The sequence below is a fragment of the Leptosomus discolor genome, chromosome 23 (genome assembly GCF_034619465.1).
Source record: "Leptosomus discolor isolate bLepDis1 chromosome 23, bLepDis1.hap2, whole genome shotgun sequence".
Classification (NCBI taxonomy): Eukaryota; Metazoa; Chordata; class Aves; order Leptosomiformes; family Leptosomidae; genus Leptosomus; species Leptosomus discolor.
The window spans coordinates 260124-287985 of NC_141413.1; positions in this window are offsets into that span (position 1 = coordinate 260124).

The window sequence follows — 27862 nt, forward strand, 5'->3', positions numbered from 1 at the left end:
GAGTTGGCCTCTACGTCGGGACGTGCGTCGGCCTCTACGTCGGGATTTAGCTTACTTTCAGCTCTACGTCGGGACGTGCGTTGGCCTCTACGTCGGTACGTGCGTTTGACTCTACGTCGGGATTTAGCTTACTTTCAGCTCTACGTCGGGACGTGCGCTGGGCTCTAAGTTGGGATTTAGCTTACTTTCAGCTCTACGTCGGGACGTGCGTTGGGCTCTACGTCGGGACGTGCGTTGGGCTCTACGTCGGGACGTGCGTTGGGCTCTACGTCGGGACGTGCGTTGGGCTCTACGTCTGTAGTTAGCTAACCTTCAGCTCTACATCGGGACGTGCGTTGGGCTCTACGTCGGGACGTGCGTTGGGCTCTACGTCTGTAGTTAGCCAACTTTCAGCTCTACGTCGGGACGTGCGTTGGGCTCTACGTCGGGACGTGCGTTGGGCTCTACGTCGGGACGCGCGTTGGGCTGTACGTCTGTAGTTAGCTAAATTTCAGCTCTACGTCGGGACGCGCGTTGGGCTGTTCGTCTGTAGTTAGCTAACTTTCAGCTCTACGTCGGGACGTGCGTTGGGCTCTACGTCGGGACGTGCGTTGGGCACTACGTCGGGACGTGCGTTGGGCTCTACGTCGGGATTTAGCTTACTTTCAGCTCTACGTCGGGACGTGCGTTGGGCTCTACGTCGGGACGTGCGTTGGGCTCTACGTCGGGACGTGCGTTGGCCTCTACGTCCGGATTTAGCTTACTTTCAGCTCTACGTCGGGACGTGCGTTGGGCTCTAAGTCGGGACGCGCGTTGGGCTCTACGTCGGGACGTGCGTTGGGCTCTACGTCGGGACGTGCGTTGGGCTCTACGTCGGGACGTGCGTTGGGCTCTACGTCTGTAGTTAGCTAACTTTCAGCTCTACGTCGGGACGTGCGTTCGGCTCTACGTCTGTAGTTAGCTAACTTTCAGCTCTACGTCGGGACGTGCGTTGGGCGCTACGTCGGGACGTGCGTTGGGCTCTACGTCGAGACGTGCGTTGGGCTCTACGTCGGGACGTGCGTTGGCCTCTACGTCCGGATTTAGCTTACATTCAGCTCCACGTCGGGACGCGCGTTGGGCTCTACGTCGGGACGTGCGTTGGGCTCTACGTCGGGACGTGCGTTGGGCTCTACGTCGAGACGTGCGTTGGGCTCTACGTCTGTAGTTAGCTAACTTTCAGCTCTACGTCGGGACGTGCGTTCGGCTCTACGTCTGTAGTTAGCTAACTTTCAGCTCTACGTCGGGACGTGCGTTGGGCGCTACGTCGGGACGTGCGTTGGGCTCTACGTCGGGACGTGCATTGGGCTCTACGTCTGTAGTTAGCTAACTTTCAGCTCTACGTCGGGACGTGCGTTGGGCTCTACGTCTGTAGTTAGCTAACTTTCAGCTCTACGTCGGGACGTGCGTTGGGCGCTACATCGGGACGTGCGTTGGGCTCTACGTTGGGACGTGCGTTGGGCTCTACGTCGGGATTTAGCTTACTTTCAGCTCTACGTCGGGACGTGCTTTGGGCTCTACGTCGGGACGTGCGTTGGGCTCTACGTCTGTAGTTAGCTAACTTTCAGCTCTACGTCGGGACGTGCGTTGGCCTCTACGTCTGTAGTTAGCTAACTTTCAGCTCTACGTCGGGACGTGCGTTGGCCTCTACGTCTGTAGTTAGCTAACTTTCAGCTCTACGTCGGGACGTGCGTTGGGCTCTACGTCGGGACGTGCGTTGGGCTCTACGTCGGGACGTGCATTGGGCGCTACGTCGGGACGTGCGTTGGGCGCTACATCGGGATTTAGCTTACTTTCAGCTCTACGTCGGGACGTGCGTTGGGCTCTACGTCGGGACGTGCGTTGGGCTCTACGTCTGTAGTTAGCTAACCTTCAGCTCTACATCGGGACGTGCGTTGGGCTCTACGTCGGGACGTGCGTTGGGCTCTACGTCGGGACGCGCGTTGGGCTGTACGTCTGTAGTTAGCTAACTTTCTGCTCTACGTCGGGACGCACGTTGGGCTCTTCGTCTGTAGTTAGCTAACTTTCAGCTCTACGTCGGGACGTGCGTTGGGCTCTACGTCGGGACGTGCGTTGGGCACTACGTCGGGACGTGCGTTGGGCTCTACGTCGGGATTTAGCTTACTTTCAGCTCTACGTCGGGACGTGCGTTGGGCGCTACGTCGGGATGTGCGTTGGGCTCTACGTCGGGACGTGCGTTGGGCTCTACGTCGGGACGTGCGTTGGGCTCTACGTCGGGACGTGCGTTGGCCTCTACGTCCGGATTTAGCTTACATTCAGCTCCACGTCGGGACGCGCGTTGGGCTCTACGTCGGGACGTGCGTTGGGCTCTACGTCGGGACGTGCGTTGGGCTCTACGTCGAGACGTGCGTTGGGCTCTACGTCTGTAGTTAGCTAACTTTCAGCTCTACGTCGGGACGTGCGTTCGGCTCTACGTCTGTAGTTAGCTAACTTTCAGCTCTACGTCGGGACGTGCGTTGGGCGCTACGTCGGGACGTGCGTTGGGCTCTACGTCGGGACGTGCGTTGGGCTCTACGTCTGTAGTTAGCTAACTTTCAGCTCTACGTCGGGACGTGCGTTGGGCTCTACGTCTGTAGTTAGCTAACTTTCAGCTCTACGTCGGGACGTGCGTTCGGCTCTACGTCTGTAGTTAGCTAACTTTCAGCTCTACGTCGGGACGTGCGTTGGGCTCTACGTCGGGACGTGCGTTGGGCTCTACGTCGGGACGTGCGTTGGGCTCTACGTCGGGACGTGCGTTGGGCTCTACGTCTGTAGTTAGCTAACCTTCAGCTCTACATCGGGACGTGCGTTGGGCTCTACGTCGGGACGTGCGTTGGGCTCTACGTCTGTAGTTAGCCAACTTTCAGCTCTACGTCGGGACGTGCGTTGGGCTCTACGTCGGGACGTGCGTTGGGCTCTACGTCGGGACGCGCGTTGGGCTGTACGTCTGTAGTTAGCTAAATTTCAGCTCTACGTCGGGACGCGCGTTGGGCTGTTCGTCTGTAGTTAGCTAACTTTCAGCTCTACGTCGGGACGTGCGTTGGGCTCTACGTCGGGACGTGCGTTGGGCACTACGTCGGGACGTGCGTTGGGCTCTACGTCGGGATTTAGCTTACTTTCAGCTCTACGTCGGGACGTGCGTTGGGCTCTACGTCGGGACGTGCGTTGGGCTCTACGTCGGGACGTGCGTTGGCCTCTACGTCCGGATTTAGCTTACTTTCAGCTCTACGTCGGGACGTGCGTTGGGCTCTAAGTCGGGACGCGCGTTGGGCTCTACGTCGGGACGTGCGTTGGGCTCTACGTCGGGACGTGCGTTGGGCTCTACGTCGGGACGTGCGTTGGGCTCTACGTCTGTAGTTAGCTAACTTTCAGCTCTACGTCGGGACGTGCGTTCGGCTCTACGTCTGTAGTTAGCTAACTTTCAGCTCTACGTCGGGACGTGCGTTGGGCGCTACGTCGGGACGTGCGTTGGGCTCTACGTCGAGACGTGCGTTGGGCTCTACGTCGGGACGTGCGTTGGCCTCTACGTCCGGATTTAGCTTACATTCAGCTCCACGTCGGGACGCGCGTTGGGCTCTACGTCGGGACGTGCGTTGGGCTCTACGTCGGGACGTGCGTTGGGCTCTACGTCGAGACGTGCGTTGGGCTCTACGTCTGTAGTTAGCTAACTTTCAGCTCTACGTCGGGACGTGCGTTCGGCTCTACGTCTGTAGTTAGCTAACTTTCAGCTCTACGTCGGGACGTGCGTTGGGCGCTACGTCGGGACGTGCGTTGGGCTCTACGTCGGGACGTGCATTGGGCTCTACGTCTGTAGTTAGCTAACTTTCAGCTCTACGTCGGGACGTGCGTTGGGCTCTACGTCTGTAGTTAGCTAACTTTCAGCTCTACGTCGGGACGTGCGTTGGGCGCTACATCGGGACGTGCGTTGGGCTCTACGTTGGGACGTGCGTTGGGCTCTACGTCGGGATTTAGCTTACTTTCAGCTCTACGTCGGGACGTGCTTTGGGCTCTACGTCGGGACGTGCGTTGGGCTCTACGTCTGTAGTTAGCTAACTTTCAGCTCTACGTCGGGACGTGCGTTGGCCTCTACGTCTGTAGTTAGCTAACTTTCAGCTCTACGTCGGGACGTGCGTTGGCCTCTACGTCTGTAGTTAGCTAACTTTCAGCTCTACGTCGGGACGTGCGTTGGGCTCTACGTCGGGACGTGCGTTGGGCTCTACGTCGGGACGTGCATTGGGCGCTACGTCGGGACGTGCGTTGGGCGCTACATCGGGATTTAGCTTACTTTCAGCTCTACGTCGGGACGTGCGTTGGGCTCTACGTCGGGACGTGCGTTGGGCTCTACGTCTGTAGTTAGCTAACCTTCAGCTCTACATCGGGACGTGCGTTGGGCTCTACGTCGGGACGTGCGTTGGGCTCTACGTCGGGACGCGCGTTGGGCTGTACGTCTGTAGTTAGCTAACTTTCTGCTCTACGTCGGGACGCACGTTGGGCTCTTCGTCTGTAGTTAGCTAACTTTCAGCTCTACGTCGGGACGTGCGTTGGGCTCTACGTCGGGACGTGCGTTGGGCACTACGTCGGGACGTGCGTTGGGCTCTACGTCGGGATTTAGCTTACTTTCAGCTCTACGTCGGGACGTGCGTTGGGCGCTACGTCGGGATGTGCGTTGGGCTCTACGTCGGGACGTGCGTTGGGCTCTACGTCGGGACGTGCGTTGGGCTCTACGTCGGGACGTGCGTTGGCCTCTACGTCCGGATTTAGCTTACATTCAGCTCCACGTCGGGACGCGCGTTGGGCTCTACGTCGGGACGTGCGTTGGGCTCTACGTCGGGACGTGCGTTGGGCTCTACGTCGAGACGTGCGTTGGGCTCTACGTCTGTAGTTAGCTAACTTTCAGCTCTACGTCGGGACGTGCGTTCGGCTCTACGTCTGTAGTTAGCTAACTTTCAGCTCTACGTCGGGACGTGCGTTGGGCGCTACGTCGGGACGTGCGTTGGGCTCTACGTCGGGACGTGCGTTGGGCTCTACGTCTGTAGTTAGCTAACTTTCAGCTCTACGTCGGGACGTGCGTTGGGCTCTACGTCTGTAGTTAGCTAACTTTCAGCTCTACGTCGGGACGTGCGTTCGGCTCTACGTCTGTAGTTAGCTAACTTTCAGCTCTACGTCGGGACGTGCGTTGGGCGCTACGTCGGGACGTGCGTTGGGCTCTACGTCGGGACGTGCGTTGGGCTCTACGTCTGTAGTTAGCTAACTTTCAGCTCTACGTCGGGACGTGCGTTGGGCTCTTCGTCTGTAGTTAGCTAACTTTCAGCTCTACGTCGGGACGTGCGTTGGGCTCTACGTCGGGACGTGCGTTGGGCACTACGTCGGGACGTGCGTTGGGCTCTACGTCGGGATTTAGCTTACTTTCAGCTCTACGTCGGGACGTGCGTTGGGCTCTACGTCGGGACGTGCGTTGGGCTCTACGTCGGGACGTGCGTTGGCCTCTACGTCCGGATTTAGCTTACATTCAGCTCCACGTCGGGACGCGCGTTGGGCTCTACGTCGGGACGCGCGTTGGGCTCTACGTCGGGACGTGCGTTGGGCTCTACGTCGGGACGTGCGTTGGGCTCTACGTCTGTAGTTAGCTAACTTTCAGCTCTACATCGGGACGTGCGTTGGGCTCTAAGTCGGGACGTGCGTTGGGCTCTACGTCTGTAGTTAGCCAACTTTCAGCTCTACGTCGGGACGTGCGTTGGGCTCTACGTCTGTAGTTAGCTAACTTTCAGCTCTACGTCGGGACGTGCGTTGGGCGCTACGTCGGGACGTGCGTTGGGCTCTACGTCGGGACGTGCGTTGGGCTCTACGTCTGTAGTTAGCTAACTTTCAGCTCTACGTCGAGACGTGTGTTGGGCTCTACGTCTGTAGTTAAATAACTTTCAGCTCTACGTCGGGACGTGCGTTGGGCGCTACGTCGGGACGTGCTTTGGGCTCTACGTCGGGACGTGCGTTGGCCTCTACGTCGGGATTTAGCTTACTTTCAGCTCTACGTCGGGACGTGCGTTGGGCTCTACGTCGGGACGTGCGTTGGGATCTACGTCGGGACGTGTGTTGAGCTCTACGTCTGTAGTTAGCTAGGTTTCAGCTGTACGTCGGGACGTGCATTGGGCTCTACGTCTGTAGTTAGCTAACTTTCAGCTCTACGTCGGGACGTGCGTTGTGCTCTACGTCTGTAGTTAGCTAGCTTTCAGCTGTACGTTGGGACGTGCATTGGGCTCTACGTCTGTAGTTAGCTAAATTTCAGCTCTACGTCGGGACGTGCGTTGGGCGCTACGTCGGGACGTGCGTTGGGCTCTACGTTGGGACGTGCGTTGGGCTCTACGTTGGGACGTGCGTTGGGCTCTACGTCGGGATTTAGCTTACTTTCAGCTCTACGTCGGGACGTGCTTTGGGCTCTACGTCGGGACGTGCGTTGGCCTCTACGTCGGGACGTGCGTTGGGCTCTACGTCGGGATTTATCTTACTTTCAGCTCTACGTCGGGACGTGCTTTGGCCTCTACGTCTGTAGTTAGCTAACTTTCAGCTCTACGTCGGGACGTGCGTTGGGCTCTACGTCGGGACGTGCGTTGTGCTCTACGTCGGGACGTGCGTTGGGCTCTACGTCGGGACGTGCGTTGGGCTCTACGTCGGGATTTAGCTTACTTTCAGCTCTACGTCGGGACGTGCGTTGGGCTCTACGTCGGGACGTGCGTTGGGCTCTACGTCGGGACGTGCGTTGGGCTCTACATCGGGACGTGCATTGGGCGCTACGTCGGGACGTGCGTTGGGCGCTACATCGGGATTTAGCTTACTCTCAGCTCTACGTCGGGACGTGCGTTGGGCTCTACGTCGGGACGTGCGTTGGGCTCTACGTCGGGATTTAGCTTACTTTAAGCTCTACGTCGGGACGTGCGTTGGCCTCTACGTCGGGACGTGCGTTGGCCTCTACGTCGGGACGTGCGTTGGCCTCTACGTCGGGACGTGCGTTGGCCTCTACGTCGGGATTTAGCTTACTTTCAGCTCTACGTCGGGACGTGCGTCGGCCTCTACGTCGGTACGTGCGTTTGCCTCTACGTCGGGATTTAGCTTACTTGCAGCTCTACGTCGGGACATGCGTTGGGCTCTACGTTGGGATTTAGCTTACTTTCAGCTCTACGTCGGGACGTGCGTTGGGCTCTACGTCGGGACGTGCGTTGGGCTCTACGTCTGTAGTTAGCTAACCTTCAGCTCTACATCGGGACGTGCGTTGGGCTCTACGTCGGGACGTGCGTTGGGCTCTACGTCGGGACGCGCGTTGGGCTGTACGTCTGTAGTTAGCTAACTTTCTGCTCTACGTCGGGACGCACGTTGGGCTCTTCGTCTGTAGTTAGCTAACTTTCAGCTCTACGTCGGGACGTGCGTTGGGCTCTACGTCGGGACGTGCGTTGGGCTCTACGTCGGGACGTGCGTTGGGCACTACGTCGGGACGTGCGTTGGGCTCTACGTCGGGATTTAGCTTACTTTCAGCTCTACGTCGGGACGTGCGTTGGGCTCTACGTCGGGACGTGCGTTGGGCTCTACGTCGGGACGTGCGTTGGCCTCTACGTCCGGATTTAGCTTACATTCAGCTCCACGTCGGGACGCGCGTTGGGCTCTACGTCGGGACGCGCGTTGGGCTCTACGTCGGGACGTGCGTTGGGCTCTACGTCTGTAGTTAGCTAACTTTCAGCTCTACGTCCGGACGTGCGTTCGGCTCTACGTCTGTAGTTAGCTAACTTTCAGCTCTACGTCGGGACGTGCGTTGGGCGCTACGTCGGGACGTGCGTTGGGCTCTATGTCGGGACGTGCGTTGGCCTCTACGTCGGGACGTGCGTTGGCCTCTACGTCGGGATTTAGCTTACTTTCAGCTCTACGTCGGGACGTGCGTTGGCCTCTACGTCGGTACGTGCGTTTGACTCTACGTCGGGATTTAGCTTACTTTCAGCTCTACGTCGGGACGTGCGTTGGGCTCTACGTTGGGATTTAGCTTACTTTCAGCTCTACGTCGGGACGTGCGTTGGGCTCTACGTCGGGACGTGCGTTGGACTCTACGTCGGGACGTGCGTTGGGCTCTACGTCGGGACGTGCGTTGGGCTCTACGTCTGTAGTTAGCCAACTTTCAGCTCTACGTCGGGACGTGCGTTGGGCTCTACGTCGGGACGTGCGTTGGGCTCTACGTCGGGACGTGCGTTGGGCTGTACGTCTGTAGTTAGCTAACTTTCAGCTCTACGTCGGGACGCGCGTTGGGCTCTTTGTCTGTAGTTAGCTAACTTTCAGCTCTACGTCGGGACGTGCGTTGGGCTCTACGTCGGGACGTGCGTTGGGCACTACGTCGGGACGTGCGTTGGGCTCTACGTCGGGATTTAGCTTACTTTCAGCTCTACGTCGGGACGTGCGTTGGGCTCTACGTCGGGACGTGCGTTGGGCTCTACGTCCGGATTTAGCTTACATTCAGCTCCACGTCGGGACGCGCGTTGGGCTCTACGTCGGGACGCGCGTTGGGCTCTACGTCGGGACGTGCGTTGGGCTCTACGTCGGGACGTGCGTTGGGCTCTACGTCTGTAGTTAGCTAACTTTCAGCTCTACGTCGGGACGTGCGTTCGGCTCTACGTCTGTAGTTAGCTAACTTTCAGCTCTACGTCGGACGTGCGTTGGGCGCTACGTCGGGACGTGCGTTGGGCTCTACGTCGAGACGTGCGTTGGGCTCTACGTCGGGACGTGCTTTGGCCTCTACGTCCGGATTTAGCTTACATTGAGCTCCACGTCGGGACGCGCGTTGGGCTCTACGTCGGGACGTGCGTTGGGCTCTACGTCGGGACGTGCGTTGGGCTCTACGTCAGGACGTGCGTTGGGCTCTACGTCTGTAGTTAGCTAACTTTCAGCTCTACGTCGGGACGTGCGTTCGGCTCTACGTCTGTAGTTAGCTAACTTTCAGCTCTACGTCGGGACGTGCGTTGGGCGCTACGTCGGGACGTGCGTTGGACTCTACGTCGGGACGTGCGTTGAGCTCTACGTCTGTAGTTAGCTAACTTTCAGCTCTACGTCGGGACGTGCGTTGGCCTCTACATCGGGACGTGCGTTGGCCTCTACGTCGGGACGTGCGTTGGGCTCTACGTCGGGACGTGTGTTGGCCTCTACGTCGGGATTTAGCTTACTTTCAGCTCTACGTTGGGACGTGCGTTGGCCTCTACGTCGGGACGTGCCTTGGCCTCTACGTTGGGATTTAGCTAACTTTCAGCTCTACGTTGGGACGTGCGTTGGCCTCTACGTCGGGACGTGCGTTGGCCTCTACGTCTGTAGTTAGCTAACCTTCAGCTCTACATCGGGACGTGCGTTGAGCTCTACGTCTGGACGTGCGTTGGGCTCTACGTCGGGACGTGCGTTGGGCTCTACGTCTGTAGTTAGCCAACTTTTAGCTCTACGTCGGGACGTGCGTTGGGCTCTACGTTGGGACGTGCGTTGGGCTCTACGTCGGGACGTGCGTTGGGCTCTACGTTGGGATTTAGCTTACTTTCAGCTCTACGTCGGGACGTGCGTTGGCCTCTACGTCGGGATTTAGCTTACATTCAGCTCTTCGTCGGGACGTGCGTTGGGCTCTACGTCGGGACGTGCGTTGGGCTCTACGTCGGGACGTGCGTTGGGCTCTACGTCGGGACGTGCGTTGGGCTCTACGTCTGTAGTTAGCTAACTTTCAGCTCTACGTCGGGACGTGCGTTGGGCTCTACGTCTGTAGTTAGCTAACTTTCAGCTCCACGTCGGGACGTGCGTTGGGCTCTACGTCTGTAGTTAGCTAACTTTCAGCTCTACGTCGGGACGTGCGTTGGGCTCTACGTCTGTAGTTAGCTAACTTTCAGCTCTACGTCGGGACGTGCGTTGGGCGCTACGTTGGGACGTGCGTTGGGCTCTACGTCGAGACGTGTGTTGGGCTCTACGTCGGGATTTAGCTTACTTTCAGCTCTACGTCGGGATGTGCTTTGGGCTGTACGTCGGGACGTGCGTTGTCATCTACTTCGGGACGTGCGTTGGGCTCTACGTCGGGACGTGCGTTGGGCTCTACGTTGGGACGTGCGTTGGCCTCTACGGCGGGACGTGCGTTGGCCTCTACGGCGGGACGTGCGTTGGCCTCTACGTCGGGATTTAGCTTACTTTCAGCTCTACGTCGGGACGTGCGTTGGGCTCTACGTCGGGACGTGCGTTGGGCTCTACGTCGGGACGTGCGTTGGGCTCTACGTCGGGATGTGCGTTGGGCTCTACTTCGGGACGCGCGTTGGGCTGTACGTCTGTAGTTAGCTAACTTTCAGCTCTACGTCGGGACGCGCGTTGGGCTCTTCGTCTGTAGTTAGCTAACTTTCAGCTCTACGTCGGGACGTGCGTTGGGCTCTACGTCGGGACGTGCGTTGGGCTCTACGTTGGGACGTGCGTTGGGCTCTACGTCGGGACGTGCGTTGGCCTCTACGTCGGGATTTATCTTACTTTCAGCTCCACGTCGGGACGCGCGTTGGGCTCTACGTCGGGACGCGCGTTGGGCTCTACGTCGGGACGCGCGTTGGGCTCTACGTCGGGACGTGCGTTGGGCTCTACGTCGGGATTTAGCTTACTTTCAGCTCTACGTCGGGACGTGCGTTGGGCTCTACGTCGGGACGTGCGTTGGGCTCTAAGTCGGGACGTGCGTTGGGCTCTACGTCGGAACGTGCGTTGGGCTCTACGTCTGTAGTTAGCTAACCTTCAGCTCTACATCGGGACGTGCGTTGGGCTCTACGTCGGGACGTGCGTTGGGCTCTACGTCTGTAGTTAGCCAACTTTCAGCTCTACGTCGGGACGTGCGTTGGGCTCTACGTCGGGACGTGCGTTGGGCTCTACGTCGGGACGCGCGTTGGGCTGTACGTCTGTAGTTAGCTAACTTTCAGCTCTACGTCGGGACGCGCGTTGGGCTCTTCGTTCGTAGTTAGCTAACTTTCAGCTCTACGTCGGGACGTGCGTTGGGCTCTACGTCGGGACGTGCGTTGGGCACTACATCGGGACGTGCGTTGGGCTCTACGTCGGGATTTAGCTTACTTTCAGCTTAACGTCGGGACGTGCGTTGGGCTCTACGTCGGGACGTGCGTTGGGCTCTACGTCCGGATTTAGCTTACATTCAGCTCCACGTCGGGACGCGCGTTGGGCTCTAAGTCGGGACGCGCGTTGGGCTCTACGTCGGGACGTGCGTTGGGCTCTACGTCGGGACGTGCGTTGGGCTCTACGTCTGTAGTTAGCTAACTTTCAGCTCTACGTCGGGACGTGCGTTCGGCTCTACGTCTGTAGTTAGCTAACTTTCCGCTCTACGTCGGGACGTGCGTTGGGCGCTACGTCGGGACGTGCGTTGGGCTCTACGTCGGGACGTGCGTTGGGCTCTACGTCGGGACGTGCGTTGGCCTCTACGTCCGGATTTAGCTTACATTGAGCTCCACGTCGGGACGCGCGTTGGGCTCTACGTCGAGACGTGCGTTGGGCTCTACGTCGGGCCGTGCGTTGGGCTCTACGTCGGGACGTGCGTTGGGCTCTACGTCTGTAGTTAGCTAACTTTCAGCTCTACGTCGGGACGTGCGTTCGGCTCTACGTCTGTAGTTAGCTAACTTTCAGCTCTACGTCGGGACGTGCGTTGGCCTCTACGTCGGGACGTGCGTTGGGCTCTACGTCGGGACGTGCGTTGGCCTCTACGTCGGGATTTAGCTTACTTTCAGCTCTACGTTGGGACGTGCGTTGGCCTCTACGTCGGGACGTGCCTTGGCCTCTACGTTGGGATTTAGCTAACTTTCAGCTCTACGTTGGGACGTGCGTTGGCCTCTACGTCGGGACGTGCGTTGGCCTCTACGTCTGTAGTTATCTAACCTTCAGCTCTACATCGGGACGTGCGTTGGGCTCTACGTCTGGACGTGCGTTGGGCTCTACGTCGGGACGTGCGTTGGGCGCTATGTCGGGACGTGCGTTGGGCTCTACGTCGGGACGTGCGTTGGGCTCTACGTCGGGATTTAGCTTACTTTCAGCTCTACGTCGGGACGTGCGTTGGCCTCTACGTCGGGATTTAGCTTACTTTCAGCTCTACGTCGGGACGTGCGTTGGGCTCTACGTCTGTAGTTAGCTAATTTCAGCTCTACGTCGGGACGTGCGTTGGGCTCTACGTCTGTAGTTAGCTAACTTTCAGCTCTACGTCGGGACGTGCGTTGGGCGCTACGTCGGGATTTGCGTTGGGCTCTATGTCGGGACGTGCGTTGGGCTCTACGTCGGGATTTAGCTTACTTTCAGCTCTACGTCGGGACGTGCGTTGTCCTCTACGTCGGGACGTGCGTTGGGCTCTACGTCGGGACGTGCGTTGGCCTCTACGTCGGGATTTAGCTTACTTTCAGCTCTACATCGGGACGTGCGTTGGGCGCTACGTCGGGACGTGCGTTGGGCGCTACTTCGGGACGTGCGTTGGGCGCTACGTCGGGATTTAGCTTACTTTCAGCTCTACGTCGGGACGTGCGTTGGGCTCTACGTCGGGACGTGCGTTGGGCTCTACGTCGGGACGTGCGTTGGGCTCTACGTCGGGATTTAGCTTACTTTCGCCTCTACGTCGGGACGTGCGTTGGCCTCTACGTCAGGACGTGCGTTGTCCTCTACGTCGGGACGTGCGTTGGCCTCTACGTCGGGACGTGCGTTGGCCTCTACGTCGGGATTTAGCTTACTTTCAGCTCTACGTCGGGACGTGCGTTGGGCGCTACGTCGGGACGTGCGTTGGGCGCTACTTCGGGACGTGCGTTGGGCGCTACGTCGGGATTTAGCTTACTTTCAGCTCTACGTCGGGACGTGCGTTGGGCTCTACGTCGGGACGTGCGTTGGCCTCTACGTCGGGACGTGCGTTGGCCTCTACGTCGGGACGTGCGTTGGCCTCTACGTCGGGACGTGCGTTGGCCTCTACGTCGGGATTTAGCTTACTTTCAGCTCTACGTCGGGACGTGCGTTGGGCTCTACGTCGGGACGTGCGTTGGGCGCTACTTCGGGACGTGCGTTGGGCGCTACGTCGGGATTTAGCTTACTTTCAGCTCTACGTCGGGATGTGCTTTGGGCTGTACGTCGGGACGTGCGTTGTCATCTACTTCGGGACGTGCGTTGGGCTCTACGTCGGGACGTGCGTTGGGCTCTACGTTGGGACGTGCGTTGGCCTCTACGGCGGGACGTGCGTTGGCCTCTACGGCGGGACGTGCGTTGGCCTCTACGTCGGGATTTAGCTTACTTTCAGCTCTACGTCGGGACGTGCGTTGGCTCTACGTCGGGACGTGCGTTGGGCTCTACGTCGGGACGTGCGTTGGGCTCTACGTCGGGATGTGCGTTGGGCTCTACTTCGGGACGCGCGTTGGGCTGTACGTCTGTAGTTAGCTAACTTTCAGCTCTACGTCGGGACGCGCGTTGGGCTCTTCGTCTGTAGTTAGCTAACTTTCAGCTCTACGTCGGGACGTGCGTTGGGCTCTACGTCGGGACGTGCGTTGGGCTCTACGTTGGGACGTGCGTTGGGCTCTACGTCGGGACGTGCGTTGGCCTCTACGTCGGGATTTATCTTACTTTCAGCTCCACGTCGGGACGCGCGTTGGGCTCTACGTCGGGACGCGCGTTGGGCTCTACGTCGGGACGTGCGTTGGGCTCTACGTCGGGACGTGCGTTGGGCTCTACGTCGGGATTTAGCTTACTTTCAGCTCTACGTCGGGACGTGCGTTGGGCTCTACGTTGGGATTTAGCTTACTTTCAGCTCTACGTCGGGACGTGCGTTGGGCTCTACGTCGGGACGTGCGTTGGGCTCTAAGTCGGGACGTGCGTTGGGCTCTACGTCGGAACGTGCGTTGGGCTCTACGTCTGTAGTTAGCCAACTTTCAGCTCTACGTCGGGACGTGCGTTGGGCTCTACGTCGGGACGTGCGTTGGGCTCTACGTCGGGACGCGCGTTGGGCTGTACGTCTGTAGTTAGCTAACTTTCAGCTCTACGTCGGGACGCGCGTTGGGCTCTTCGTTCGTAGTTAGCTAACTTTCAGCTCTACGTCGGGACGTGCGTTGGGCTCTACGTCGGGACGTGCGTTGGGCACTACATCGGGACGTGCGTTGGGCTCTACGTCGGGATTTAGCTTACTTTCAGCTTAACGTCGGGACGTGCGTTGGGCTCTACGTCGGGACGTGCGTTGGGCTCTACGTCCGGATTTAGCTTACATTCAGCTCCACGTCGGGACGCGCGTTGGGCTCTAAGTCGGGACGCGCGTTGGGCTCTACGTCGGGATGTGCGTTGGGCTCTACGTCGGGACGTGCGTTGGGCTCTACGTCTGTAGTTAGCTAACTTTCAGCTCTACGTCGGGACGTGCGTTCGGCTCTACGTCTGTAGTTAGCTAACTTTCCGCTCTACGTCGGGACGTGCGTTGGGCGCTACGTCGGGACGTGCGTTGGGCTCTACGTCTGTAGTTAGCCAACTTTCAGCTCTACGTCGGGACGTGCGTTGGGCTCTACGTCGGGACGTGCGTTGGGCTCTACGTCGGGACGCGCGTTGGGCTGTACGTCTGTAGTTAGCTAACTTTCAGCTCTACGTCGGGACGCGCGTTGTGCTCTTCGTTCGTAGTTAGCTAACTTTCAGCTCTACGTCGGGACGTGCGTTGGGCTCTACGTCGGGACGTGCGTTGGGCACTACATCGGGACGTGCGTTGGGCTCTACGTCGGGATTTAGCTTACTTTCAGCTTAACGTCGGGACGTGCGTTGGGCTCTACGTCGGGACGTGCGTTGGGCTCTACGTCGGGACGTGCGTTGGCCTCTACGTCCGGATTTAGCTTACATTGAGCTCCACGTCGGGACGCGCGTTGGGCTCTACGTCGAGACGTGCGTTGGGCTCTATGTCGGGACGTGCGTTGGGCTCTACGTCGGGACGTGCGTTGGGCTCTACGTCTGTAGTTAGCTAACTTTCAGCTCTACGTCGGGACGTGCGTTCGGCTCTACGTCTGTAGTTAGCTAACTTTCAGCTCTACGTCAGGACGTGCGTTGGGCGCTACGTCGGGACGTGCGTTGGGCTCTACGTCGGGACGTGCGTTGGCCTCTACGTCGGGACGTGCGTTGGGCTCTACGTCGGGACGTGCGTTGGCCTCTACGTCGGGATTTAGCTTACTTTCAGCTCTACGTTGGGACGTGCGTTGGCCTCTACATCGGGACGTGCCTTGGCCTCTACGTTGGGATTTAGCTAACTTTCAGCTCTACGTTGGGACGTGCGTTGGCCTCTACGTCGGGACGTGCGTTGGCCTCTACGTCTGTAGTTATCTAACCTTCAGCTCTACATCGGGACGTGCGTTGGGCTCTACGTCTGGACGTGCGTTGGGCTCTACGTCGGGACGTGCGTTGGGCGCTATGTCGGGACGTGCGTTGGGCTCTACGTCGGGACGTGCGTTGGGCTCTACGTCGGGATTTAGCTTACTTTCAGCTCTACGTCGGGACGTGCGTTGGCCTCTACGTCGGGACGTGCGTTGGGCTCTACGTCGGGATTTAGCTTACTTTCAGCTCTACGTCGCGACGTGCGTTGGGCTCTACGTCTGTAGTTAGCTAATTTCAGCTCTACGTCGGGACGTGCGTTGGGCTCTACGTCTGTAGTTAGCTAACTTTCAGCTCTACGTCGGGACGTGCGTTGGGCGCTACGTCGGGATTTGCGTTGGGCTCTACGTTGGGACGTGCGTTGGGCTCTACGTCGGGATTTAGCTTACTTTCAGCTCTACGTCGGGACGTGCGTTGTCCTCTACGTCGGGACGTGCGTTGGGCTCTACGTCGGGACGTGCGTTGGCCTCTACGTCGGGATTTAGCTTACTTTCAGCTCTACATCGGGACGTGCGTTGGGCGCTACGTCGGGACGTGCGTTGGGCGCTACTTCGGGACGTGCGTTGGGCGCTACGTCGGGATTTAGCTTACTTTCAGCTCTACGTCGGGACGTGCGTTGGGCTCTACGTCGGGACGTGCGTTGGGCTCTACGTCGGGACGTGCGTTGGGCTCTACGTCGGGATTTAGCTTACTTTCGCCTCTACGTCGGGACGTGCGTTGGCCTCTACGTCAGGACGTGCGTTGTCCTCTACGTCGGGACGTGCGTTGGCCTCTACGTCGGGACGTGCGTTGGCCTCTACGTCGGGATTTAGCTTACTTTCAGCTCTACGTCGGGACGTGCGTTGGGCGCTACGTCGGGACGTGCGTTGGGCGCTACTTCGGGACGTGCGTTGGGCGCTACGTCGGGATTTAGCTTACTTTCAGCTCTACGTCGGGACGTGCGTTGGGCTCTACGTCGGGACGTGCGTTGGGCTCTATGTCTGTAGTTAGCTAACTTTCTGCTCTACGTCGGGACGTGCGTTGGGCTCTACGTCTGTAGTTAGCTAACTTTCAGCTCTGTGTCTGGATGTGCGTTGGGCGCTACGTCGGGACGTGCGTTGGGCTCTACGTCGGGACGTGCGTTGGGCTCTACGTCGGGATTTAGCTTACTTTCAGCTCTACGTCAGGACGTGCATTGGCCTCTACGTTGGGACGTGTGTTGGCCTCTACGTCGGGACGTGCGTTGGCCTCTACGTCGTGATTTAGCTTACTTTCAGGTCTACGTCGGGACGTGCGTTGGGCTCTACGTCGGGACGTGCGTTGGGCTCTACGTCGGCATTTAGCTTACTTTCAGCTCTACGTCAGGACGTGCGTTGGGCTCTACGTCGGGACGTGCGCTGGCCTCTACGTCGGGACGTGCGCTGGCCTCTACGTCGGGACGTGCGTTGGCCTCTACGTTGGGACGTGCGTTGGCCTCTACGTCGGGATTTAGCTTACTTTCAGCTCTACGTCGGGACGTGCGTTGGGCTCTACGTCGGGACGTGCTTTGGGCTCTACGTCGGGATTTAGCTTACTTTCAGCTCTACGTCATTACGTGCGTTGGCCTCTACGTCGGGACGTGCGTTGGCCTCTACGTCGGGACGTGCGTTGGCCTCTACGTCGGGATTTAGCTTACTTTCAGCTCTACGTTGGGACGTGCGTTGGCCTCTACGTCGGGATTTAGCTTACTTTCAGCTCTACGTCGGGACGTGCGTTGGGCTCTACGTCGGCACGTGCGTTGGGCTCTACGTCGGGACGTGCGTTGGGCTCTACGTCGGGACGTGCGTTGGGCTCTACGTCTGTAGTTAGCTAACTTTCAGCTCTACGTCGGGACGTGCGTTGGGCTCTACGTCGGGATTTAGCTTACTTTCAGCTCTACGTCGGGACATGCGTTGGGCTCTACGTCGGGACGTGCGTTGGGCTCTACGTCGGGACGTGCGTTGGGCTCTACGTCGGGATTTAGCTAACTGTCAGCTCTACGTCGGGACGTGCGTTGGGCTCTACGTCGGGACGTGCGTTGGGCTCTACGTCGGGATTTAGCTTACTTTCAGCTCTACGTTGGGACGTGCGTTGGCCTCTACGTCGGGATTTAGCTTACTTTCAGCTCTACGTCGGGACGTGCGTTGGGCTCTACGTCGGGACGTGCGTTGGGCTCTACGTCGGGACGTGCGTTGGGCTCTACGTCGGGACGTGCGTTGGGCTCTACGTCTGTAGTTAGCTAACTTTCAGCTCTACGTCGGGACGTGCGTTGGGCTCTACGTCTGTAGTTAGCTAACATTCAGCTCTCCGTCGGGACGTGCGTTGGGCGCTATGTCGGGACGTGCGTTCGGCTCTACGTCGGGACGTGCGTTGGGCTCTACTTCGGGACGTGCGTTGGGCTCTACGTCGGCATTTAGCTTAATTTCAGCTCTACGTCGGGACGTGCGTTGGCCTCTACGTCGGGACGTGCGTTGTCCTCTATGTCGGGACGTGCGTTGGCCTCTAAGTCGGGACGTGCGTTGGCCTCTACGTCGGGATTTAGCTTACTTTCAGCTCTACGTCGGGACGTGCGTTGGGCGCTATTTCGGGACGTGCGTTGGGCGCTACGTCGGGACGTGCGTTGGGCTCTACGTCGGGACGTGCGTTGGGCTCTACGTCGAGACGTGCGTTGGGCTCTACGTCGGGATTTAGCTTACTTTCAGCTCTACGTCGGGACGTGCGTTGGCCTCTACGTCGGGACGTGCGTTGACCTCTACGTCGGGATTTAGCTTACTTTCAGCTCTTCTTCGGGACGAGCGTTGGCCTCTACGTCGGGACGTGCGTTGGCATCTACGTCGGGATTTAGCTTACTTTCAGCTCTACGTCGGGACGCGCGTTGGGCTCTACGTCAGGATTTAGCTTACTTTCAGCTCTACGTCGGGACGTGCGTTGGGCTGTACGTCGGGACGTGCGTTGGGCTCTACGTCGGGACGTGCGTTGGGCTCTACGTCGGGACGTGCGTTGGGCTCTACGTCGGGACGTGCGTTGGGCTCTACGTCTGTAGTTAGCTAACTTTCAGGTCTAAGTCGGGACGTGCGTTGGGCTCTATGTCGGGACGTGCGTTGGGCTCTACGTCGGGACGTGCGTTGGGCTCTACGTCGGGACGTGCGTTGGGCTCTACGTCGGGACGTGCGTTGGGCTTTACGTCGGGACGCGCTTTGGGCTCTACGTCTGTAGTTAGCTAACTTTCTGCTCTACGTCGGGATGTGCGTTGGGCTCTACGTCTGTAGTTAGCTAACTTTCAGCTCTACGTCGGGACGTGCGTTGGGCGCTACTTCGGGACGTGCGTTGGGCTCTACGTCGGGACGTGCGTTGGGCTCTACGTCGGGATTTAGCTTACTTTCAGCTCTACGTCAGGACGTGCGTTGGCCTCTACGTCGAGACGTGCGTTGGCCTCTACGTCGGGATTTAGCTTACTTTCAGGTCTACGTCGGGACGCGCGTTGGGCTCTTCGTCTGTAGTTAGCTAACTTTCAGCTCTACGTCGGGACGCGCGTTGGGCTCTTTGTCTGTAGTTAGCTAACTTTCAGCTCTACGTCGGGACGTGCGTTGGGCTCTACGTCTGTAGTTAGCTAACTTTCAGCTCTACGTTGGGACGTGCGTTGGGCGCTACGTCGGGACGTGCGTTGGGCGCTACGTCGGGATTTAGCTTACTTTTAGCTCTACGTCAGGACGTGCGTTGGGCTCTACGTCGGGACGTGCGCTGGCCTCTACGTCGGGACGTGCGCTGGCCTCTACGTCGGGACGTGCGTTGGCCTCTACGTTGGGACGTGCGTTGGCCTCTACGTCGGGATTTAGCTTACTTTCAGCTCTACGTCGGGTCGTGCGTTGGGCTCTACGTCGGGACGTGCGTTGGGCTCTACGTCGGGACGTGCGTTGGGCTCTACCTTGGGATTTAGCTAACTTTCAGCTCTACGTCGGGACGTGCGTTGGGCTCTACGTCGGGACGTGCGTTGGGCTCTACGTCGGGATTTAGCTTACTTTCAGCTCTACGTTGGGACGTGCGTTGGCCTCTACGTCGGGATTTAGCTTACTTTCAGCTCTACGTCGGGACGTGCGTTGGGCTCTACGTCGGCACGTGCGTTGGGCTCTACGTCGGAACGTGCGTTGGGCTCTACGTCGGGACGTGCGTTGGGCTCTACGTCTGTAGTTAGCTAACTTTCAGCTCTACGTCGGGACGTGCGTTGGGCTCTACGTCGGGATTTAGCTTACTTTCAGCTCTACGTCGGGACATGCGTTGGGCTCTACGTCGGGATTTAGCTTACTTTCAGCTCTACGTCGGGACATGCGTTGGGCTCTACGTCGGGATTTAGCTAACTGTCAGCTCTACGTCGGGACGTGCGTTGGGCTCTACGTCGGGACGTGCGTTGGGCTCTACGTCGGGATTTAGCTTACTTTCAGCTCTACGTTGGGACGTGCGTTGGCCTCTACGTCGGGATTTAGCTTACTTTCAGCTCTACGTCGGGACGTGCGTTGGGCTCTACGTCGGGACGTGCGTTGGGCTCTACGTCGGGACGTGCGTTGGGCTCTACGTCTGTAGTTAGCTAACTTTCAGCTCTACGTCGGGACGTGCGTTGGGCTCTACGTCTGTAGTTAGCTAACATTCAGCTCTACGTCGGGACGTGCGTTGGGCGCTATGTCGGGACGTGCGTTCGGCTCTACGTCGGGACGTGCGTTGGGCTCTACTTCGGGACGTGCGTTGGGCTCTACGTCGGCATTTAGCTTAATTTCAGCTCTACGTCGGGACGTGCGTTGGCCTCTACTTCGGGACGTGCGTTGTCCTCTATGTCGGGACGTGCGTTGGCCTCTAAGTCGGGACGTGCGTTGGCCTCTACGTCGGGACGTGCGTTGGCCTCTACGTCGGGATTTAGCTTACTTTCAGCTCTACGTCGGGACGTGCGTTGGGCGCTATTTCGGGACGTGCGTTGGGCGCTACGTCGGGACGTGAGTTGGGCTCTACGTCGGGACGTGCGTTGGGCTCTACGTCGGGACGTGCGTTGGGCTCTACGTCGGGATTTTGCTTACTTTCAGCTCTACGTCGGGACGTGCGTTGGCCTCTACGTCGGGACGTGCGTTGGCCTCTACGTCGGGATTTAGCTTACTTTCAGCTCTTCTTCGGGACGAGCGTTGGCCTCTACGTCGGGACGTGCGTTGGCATCTACGTCGGGATTTAGCTTACTTTCAGCTCTACGTCGGGACGTGTGTTGGGCTCTACGTCAGGATTTAGCTTACTTTCAGCTCTACGTCGGGACGTGCGTTGGGCTGTACGTCGGGACGTGCGTTGGGCTCTACGTCGGGACGTGCGTTGGGCTCTACGTCGGGACGTGCGTTGGGCTCTACGTCGGTATTTAGCTTACTTTCAGGTCTACGTCGGGACACGCGTTGGGTTCTTCGTCTGTAGTTAGCTAACTTTCAGCTCTACGTCTTGACGCGCGTTGGGCTCTTCGTCTGTAGTTAGCTAACTTTCAGCTCTACGTCGGGACGTGCGTTGGGCTCTACGTCTGTAGTTAGCTAACTTTCAGCTCTACGTCGGGACGTGCGTTGGGCGCTACGTCGGGACGTGCGTTGGGCGCTACGTCGGGATTTAGCTTACTTTCAGGTCTACGTCGGGACGTGCGTTGGGCTCTACGTCGGGACGTGCGTTGGGCTCTACGTCGGGACGTGCGTTGGGCTCTACGTCGGGATTTAGCTAACTTTCAGCTCTACGTCGGGACGTGCGTTGGGCTCTACGTCGGGACGTGCGTTGGGCTCTACGTCGGGATTTAGCTTACTTTCAGCTCTACGTTGGGACGTGCGTTGGCCTCTACGTCGGGATTTAGCTTACTTTCAGCTCTACGTCGGGACGTGCGTTGGGCTCTACGTCGGGACGTGCGTTGGGCTCTACGTCTGTAGTTAGCTAACTTTCAGCTCTACGTCGGGACGTGCGTTGGGCTCTACGTCTGTAGTTAGCTAACTTTCAACTCTACGTCGGGACGTGCGTTGGGCGCTACTTCGGGACGTGCGTTGGGCTCTACGTCGGGACGTGCGATGGGCTCTACGTCGCGATTTAGCTTACTTTCAGCTCTACGTCAGGACGTGCGTTGGCCTCTACGTCGAGACGTGCGTTGGCCTCTACGGCGGGATTTAGCTTACTTTCAGGTCTACGTCGGGACGCGCGTTGGGCTCTTCGTCTGTAGTTAGCTAACTTTCAGCTCTACGTCGGGACGTGCGTTGGGCTCTTCGTCTGTAGTTAGCTAACTTTTAGCTCTACGTCGGGACGTGCGTTGGGCTCTACGTCTGTAGTTAGCTAACTTTCAGCTCTACGTCGGGACGTGCGTTGGGCGCTACGTCGGGACGTGCGTTGAGCGCTACTTCGGGACGTGCGTTGGGCGCTACATCGGGATTTAGCTTACTTTCAGCTCTACGTCGGGACGTGCGTTGGGCTCTACGTCTGTAGTTAGCTAACTTTCAGCTCTACGTCGGGACGTGCGTTTGGCGCTACGTCGGGACGTGCGTTGGGCAATACGTCGGGACGTGCGTTGGCCTCTACGTCGGGACGTGCGTTGGCCTCTACATCGGGATTTAGCTTATTTTCAGCTCTAAGTCGGGAGGTGCGTTGGGCGCTACGTCGGGACGTGCGTTGGGCGCTACTTCGGGACGTGCGTTGGGCTCTACGTCGGGATTTAGCTTACTTTCAGCTCTACGTCGGGACGTGCGTTGGGCTCTATGTCGGGACGTGCGTTGGGCTCTACGTCGGGACGTGCGTTGGGCTCTACGTCGGGACGTGCGTTGGGTTCTACGTCGGGACGTGCGTTGGGCTCTACGTCGGGATTTAGCTTACTTTCAGCTCTACGTCGGGACGTGCGTTGGCCTCTACGTCGGGACGTGCGTTGGCCTCTACGTCGGGATTTATCTTACTTTCAGCTCTACGTCGGGACGTGCGTTGGGCGCTACGTCAGGACGTGCGTTGGGCGCTACTTTGGGACGTGCGTTGGGCGCTACGTCGGGATTTAGCTTACTTTCAGGTCTACGTCGGGACGTGCGTTGGGCTCTACGTCGGGACGTGCGTTGGGCTCTACGTCAGGACGTTCGTTGGGCTCTACGTCGGGATTTAGCTTACTTTCAGCTCTACGTCGGGACGTGCGTTGGCCTCTACGTCGGGACGTGCGTTGGCCTCTACGTCAGGACGTGCGTTGGCCTCTACGTCGGGATTTAGCTTACTTTCAGCTCTACGTCGGACGTGCGTTGGCCTCTACGTCGGGACGTGCGTTGGCTTCTACGTCGCGATTTAGCTTACTTTCAGCTCTACGTCGGGACGTGTGTTGGGCTCTACGTCTGGATTTGGCTTACTTTCAGGTCTACGTCGGGACGTGCGTTGGGCTCTACGTCGGGACGTGCGTTGGATTCTACGTCTGTAGTTAGCTAACTTTCAGCTCTACGTCGGGACGTGCGTTGGGCTCTACGTCGGGACGTGCGTTGGGCTCTACGTCGGGACGTGCGTTGGGCTCTACGTCTGTAGTTAGCTAACTTTCAGCTCTACGTCGGGACGTGCGTTGGGCGCTACGTCGGGACGTGCGTTGGGCTCTACGTCGGGACGTGCGTTGGGCTCTACGTCGGGACGTGCGTTGGGCTCTACGTCGGGATTTAGCTTACTTTCAGCTCTACGTCGGGACGTGCGTTGGCCTCTACGTCGGGACGTGCGTTGGCCTCTACGTCGGGACGTGCTTTGGGCTCTACGTCGGGATTTAGCTTACTTTCAGCTCTACGTCGGGACGTGCGTTGGGCTCTACGTCGGGACGTGCGTTGGGTTCTACGTAGGGACACGCGTTGGGCTCTACGTCGGGACGCGCGTTGGGCTCTTCGTCTGTAGTTAGCTAACTTTCAGCTCTACGTCGGGACGTGCGTTGGGCTCTACGTCGGGACGTGCGTTGGGCTCTACGTCGGGACGTGCGCTGGCCTCTACGTCGGGACGTGCGTTGGCCTCTACGTCGGGATTTAGCTTAATTTCAGCTCTACGTCAGGACGTGCGTTGGCCTGTACGTCGGGACGTGCGTTGGACTCTACGTCGGGATTTAGCTTACTTTCAGCTCTACGTCGGGACGTGCGTTGGGCTCTACGTCCGGGTTTAGCTTACTTTCAGCTCTACGTCGGGACGTGCGTTGGGCTCTACGTCGGGACGTGCGTTGGGCTCTACATCGGGACGTGCGTTGGACTCTACGTCTGTAGTTAGCTAACTTTCAGCTCTACGTCGGGATGTGCGTTGGGCTCTACGTCGGGACGTGCGTTGCGCTCTACGTCGGGACGTGCGTTGTGCTCTACGTCGGGATATGCGTTGGGCTCTACGTCGGGATTTAGCTAACTTTCAGATCTACGTCGGGACGTGCGTTGGGCTCTACGTCGGGACGTGCGTTGGGCTCTACGTCGGGATTTAGCTTCCTTTCAGCTCTACGTCGGGACGTGCGTTGGGCTCTACGTCGGGACGTGCGTTGGGCTCTACGTCGGGACGTGCGTTGGGCTCTACGTCTGTACTTAGCTAACTTTCAGCTCTACGTCGGGACGTGCGTTGGGCTCTACGTCGGGACGTGCGTTGGGCTCTACGTCGGGATTTAGCTTACTTTCAGCTCTACGTCGGGACGTGCGTTGGCCTCTACGTCGGGACGTGCGTTGGCCTCTACGTCGGGATTTAGCTTCCTTTCAGCTCTACGTCGGGACGTGCGTTGGGCTCTACGTCGGGACGTGCGTTGGGCTCTACGTCGGGACGTGCGTTGGGCTCTACGTTGGGACGAGCGTTGGGCTCTACGTCTGTAGTTTGCTAACTTTCTGCTCTACGTCGGGACGTGCGTTGGGCTCTACGTCTGTAGTTAGCTAAATTTCAGCTCTACGTCGGGACGTGCGTTGGGCGCTACGTCGGGATTTAGCTTACTTTCAGCTCTACGTCGGGACGTGCGTTGGCCTCTACGTCGGGACGTGCGTTGGCCTCTACGTCGGGACGTGCGTTGGGCTCTACATCGGGACGTGCGTTGGGCTTTACGTCGGGATTTAGCTTACTTTCAGGTCTACGTCGGGACGTGCGTTGGGCTCTACGTCGGGACGTGCGTTGGGCTCTACGTCGGGACGTGCGTTGGGCTCTACGTCTGTAGTTAGCTAACTTTCAACTCTACGTTGGGACGTGCGTTGGGCTCTACGTCTGTAGTTAGCTAACTTTCAGCTCTACGTCGGGACGTGCGTTGGGCTCTACATCTGTAGTTAGCTAACTTTCAGCTCTACGTCGGGACGTGCGTTGGGCGCTACGTCGGAACGTGCGTTGGGCTCTACGTCGGGACGTGCGTTGGGCTCTACGTCGGGACGTGCGTTGGGCTCTACCTCGGGATTTAGCTTACTTTCAGCTCTACGTCGGGACGTGCGTTGGCCTCTACGTCGGGACGTGCGTTGGCCTCTACGTCGGGACGTGCGTTGGCCTGTACGTCGGGATTTAGCTTACTTTCAGCTCTACGTCGGGACGTGCGTTGGGCGCTACGTCGGGACGTGCGTTGGGCGCTACGTCGGGACGTGCGTTGGGCGCTACTTCGGGACGTGCGTTGGGCGCTACGTCGGGATTTAGCTTACTTTCAGCTCTACGTCGGGACGTGCGTTGGGCTCTATGTCGGGACGTGCGTTGGGCTCTACGTCGGGACGTGCGTTGGGCTCTACGTTGGGATTTAGCTTACTTTCAGCTCTACGTCGGGACGTGCGTTGGCCTCTACTTCGGGACGTGCGTTGGCCTCTACGTCGGGATTTAGCTTACTTTCAGCTCTACGTCGGGACGTGCGTTGGCCTCTACATCGGGACGTGCGTTGGCCTCTACGTCGGGATTTAGCTTACTTTCAGCTCTACGTCGGGACGTGCGTTGGGCTCTACGTCGGGATTTTGCTTACTTTCAGCTCTACGTCGGGACGTGCGTTGGGCTCTACGTCGGGACGTGCGTTGGGCTCTACGTCTGTAGTTAGCTAACTTTCAGCTCTACGTCGGGACGTGCGTTGGGCTCTACGTCCGGACGTGAGTTGGGCTCCACGTCGGGACGTGCGTTGGGCTCTACGTCGGGATTTAGCTTACTTTCAGCTCTACGTCGAAACGTCCTTTGGCCTCTACGTCGGCATTTAGCTTTCAGCTCTACGTCGGGACGTGCGTTGGGCTCTACGTCGGGACGTGCGTTGGGCTCTACGTCGGGACGTGCGTTGGACTCTACGTCGGGACGTGCGTTGGGTTCTACGTCGGGACGTGAGTTGGGCTCTACGTCTGTAGTTAGCTAACTTTCTGCTCTACGTCGGGACGTGCGTTGGGCTCTACGTCTGTATTTAGGTAACTTTCAGCTCTACGTCGGGACGTGCGTTGGGCTCTACGTCGGGACGTGCGTTGGGCTCTACGTCGGGACGTGCGTTGGGCTCTACGTCGGGATTTAGGTTACTTTCAGCTCTACGTCGGGACGTGCGTTGGGCTCTACGTCGGGACGTGCGTTGGCCTCTACGTCTGTAGTTAGCTAACTTTCAGCTCTACGTCGGGACGCGCGTTGGGCTCTTCGTCTGTAGTTAGCTTACTTTCAGCTCTACGTCGGGACGTGCGTTGGGCTCTACGTCGGGACGTGCGTTGGGCTCTACGTCGGGATTTAGCTTACTTTCAGCTCTACGTCGGGACGTGCGTTACGCTCTACGTTGGGACGTGTGTTGGGCTCTACGTCGGGACGTGCTTTGGGCTCTACGTCGGGATTTAGCTTTCTTTCAGGTCTACGTCGGGACGTGCGTTGCGCTCTACGTCGGGACGTGCGTTGGGATATACGTCGGGACGTGCGTTGGGCGCTACTTCGGGACGTGCGTTGGGCTCTACGTCGGGACGTACGTTGGGCTCTACGTCTGTAGTTAGCTAACTTTCAGCTCTACGTCGGGACGCGCGTTGGGCTCTTCGTCTGTAGTTAGCTAACTTTCAGCTCTACGTCGGGACGTGCGTTGGGCGCTACGTCGGGACGTGCGTTGGGCTCTACGTCGGGACGTGCGTTGGGCTCTACGTCGGGATTTAGCTTACTTTCAGCTCTACGTCGGGACGTGCGTTGGTCTCTACGTCGGGACGTGCTTTGGGCTCTACGTCGGGACGTGCGTTGGGCTCTACGTCGGGATTTAGCTTATTTCAGCTCTACGTCGGGTCGTGCGTTGGGCTGTACGTCGGGACGTGCGTTGGGCTCTACGTCGGGACGTGCGTTGGGTTCTACGTCTGTAGTTAGCTAACTTTCAGCTCTACGTCGGGACGTGCATTGGGCTCTATGTCGGGACGTGCGTTGGGCTCTACGTCGGGACGTGCGTTGGGCTCTACGTCGGGATTTAGCTTACTTTCTGCTCTACGTCGGGACGTGCGTTGGGCTCTACGTCGGGACGTGCCTTGGGCTCTACGTTGGGACGTGCGTTGGGCTCTACGTCTGTAGTTAGCTAACTTTCTGCTCTACGTCGGGACGTGCATTGGGCTCTACGTCTGTAGTTAGCTAACTTTCAGCTCTACGTCGGGACGTGCGTTGGGCGCTACGTCGGGACGTGCGTTGGGCTCTACGTCGGGACGTGCGTTGGGCTCTACGTCGGGACGTGCCTTGGGCTCTACGTCGGGATTTAGCTTACTTTCAGCTCTACGTCGGGAGGTGCGTTGGCCTCTACGTCGGGACGTGCGTTGGCCTCTAGATCGGGATTTAGCTTACTTTCAGCTCTACGTCGGGACGTGCATTGGGCGCTACGTCGGGACGTGCGTTGGGCGCTACGTCGGGACGTGCGTTGGGCGGTACTTCGGGATGTGCGTTGGGCGCTACGTCGGGATTTAGCTTACTTTCAGCTCTACGTCGGGACGTGCGTTGGGCTCTACATCTGTAGTTAGCTAACTTTCAGCTCTACGTCGGGACGTGCGTTGGGCGCTACGTTGGGACGTGCGTTGGGCTCTACGTCGGGACGTGCGTTGGGCTCTACGTTGGGATTTAGCTTACTTTCAGCTCTACGTCGGGACGTGCGTTGGTCTCTACGTCGGGACGTGCGTTGGGCTCTACGTCGGGACGTGCGTTGGGCTCTACGTCGGGATTTAGCTTAATTTCAGCTCTACGTCGGGTCGTGCGTTGGGCTGTACGTCGGGACGTGCGTTGGGCTCTACGTCGGGACGTGCGTTGGACTCTACGTCGGGATTTAGCTTACTTTCAGCTCTACGTCGGGTCGTGCGTTGGGCTGTACGTCGGGACGTGCGTTGGGCTCTACGTCGGGACGTGCGTTGGGCTCTACGTCGGGATTTAGCTTACTTGCAGCTCTACGTCGGGACGTGCGTTGGGCTCTACGTCTGTAGTTAGCTAACTTTCAGCTCTACGTCGGGACGTGCGTTGGGCTCTACGTCTGTAGTTAGCTAACTTTCAGCTCTACGTCGGGACGTGCGTTGGGCGCTACGTCGGGACG